Here is a 1,797-nt window from a genome sequence, read left to right as displayed (position 1 = left end):
TCTCACAAAACAAACTGAGGGTTGCTGGGGGGAGGGGGTTTGGGAGAAGGGGGTGGGATTATGGACATTGGGGAGGGTATGTGCTTTGGAGAGTGCTGTGAAGTGTGTAAACATGATGATTCACAGACCTGTACCCTGGGGATAAAAATATATGTTTATAAAAAATTAAAAATTAAAAAGTAAAAAAAAATTACCAGAAAAAAAAAAGAAATTCTCTGTCCAGCTGCTGTGGAAATGCAAACTATAGTTCTTCCTGGCATATCCATCTTCAAAACATGAATGAGCATTTTTTTCTATCTGAAATATCACTTTACTAACTTTAAACACTTAAATCACTGTTATTTTTCCATTGGGATCTTCAATTTTTCTTCCTTTCTTTTCTATTTAGACCTGTAAATGTAAAGGTCAGTAATGGAAAACTGCACACAAGTGATAGTGTTTATCCTGGCAGGTTTGACTGATGACCCACAATTGAAAGTTGTGTTATTTGTCTTTCTGCTTCTCACCTACTTGCTGAGCATCACTGGCAATCTGACCATCATCACACTCACCCTGGTGGATACTCACCTCAAGACCCCCATGTATTTTTTTCCTTCGGAATTTTTCCTTCCTAGAAATTTCTTATACTACTGCATGCATCCCTAAATTGTTGGTTACTATGGCAACTGGAAACAAAACCATTTCCTTTAATTATTGTGCAACTCATGTGTTTTTTGCCTTCCTTCTTGGTGCATCTGAATTTTACTTGCTGGCTGCTATGTCCTATGACCACTATGTTGCCATCTGTAAGCCTCTGCATTACACAACCATCATGAACAGTAAGATCTGCATTCAACCTGTCTTCTGTTGTTGGTTTGCTGGGTTTTTTTGTCATCTTTCCACCTCTCCTCTTAGGCATAAATCTTGCCTTCTGTGCCTCCAACATTGTTGACCAATGATACAACTCCCCTGCTGCAGATCTCCTGCTCAGACACACAGCTCTTAGAGACAATTGAATACATCTCTGCTTTGGTGACACAAATAGTCACATTGGTGATGGTGATAATATCATATATCTATATTGCCTTAACAGTTCTAAAAATCCCTTCAAGTAAGCAGAAGAAAAAACTTTTCAACATGTTCTCACATGATTGTGATATCCCTTTCTTATGGCAGCTGCATCTTCATGTATGTTAAACCATCAGTCAAACAAAGAACATCTTTTTTCCAAGGGAATTGCAGTGCTCAATAATTCTGTGGCTCCACTTTTTAATCCTTTCATTTACACTTTGAAGAACCCACAGGTGAAGAAAGGCTTCATGAATATAGTACACAAAATTGTTTATTTTTCAAACAAATGAGTTTCCTGTTGCATAATACATACTGGAAATGAACAAAGTTGTCTTATATAATATCAGTGTATTCAATAGTAGCTTTCAGTACATAGTTTCCTCTTTTTTCCCTTTTTCTCTATAATACTAATCTTTTTTTTTTTAAGATTTTATTTATTTATTTGACAGAGAGAGATTACAAGTAGGCAGAGAGGCAGGCAGAGAGAGAGAGAGGAGGAAGCAGGTTCCCTGCTGAGCAGAGAGCCTGATGCGGGACTCGATCCCAGGACCCTGAGATCATGACCTGAGCCGAAGGCAGTGGCTTAACCCACTGAGCCACCCAGGCGCCCTATAATACTCATCTTAATCTCTTTCAAGTTTTATCCACAAAAGCCTTTGCTTTTAATGTTCATGTTCCTATATTCTTCATGAGATATATCTTTTTTTCTCATCTCACTTCCTTTTCCTCTAGATATAGGAAAGAAAT

At 37.8% G+C, this 1,797-nt stretch overlaps 1 pseudogene; it reads left to right on the top strand.

The window, feature by feature from the left end:
• The first annotated feature begins 411 nt into the window (after positions 1-411).
• Positions 412-1,340, top strand: LOC132009265 (olfactory receptor 6C74-like; annotated as a pseudogene).
• Positions 1,341-1,797: the final 457 nt, after the last annotated feature.

The sequence above is a fragment of the Mustela nigripes genome, unplaced genomic scaffold (genome assembly GCF_022355385.1).
Source record: "Mustela nigripes isolate SB6536 unplaced genomic scaffold, MUSNIG.SB6536 HiC_scaffold_9848, whole genome shotgun sequence".
Classification (NCBI taxonomy): Eukaryota; Metazoa; Chordata; class Mammalia; order Carnivora; family Mustelidae; genus Mustela; species Mustela nigripes.
This window is presented reverse-complemented; position numbering and strand designations above follow the sequence as displayed.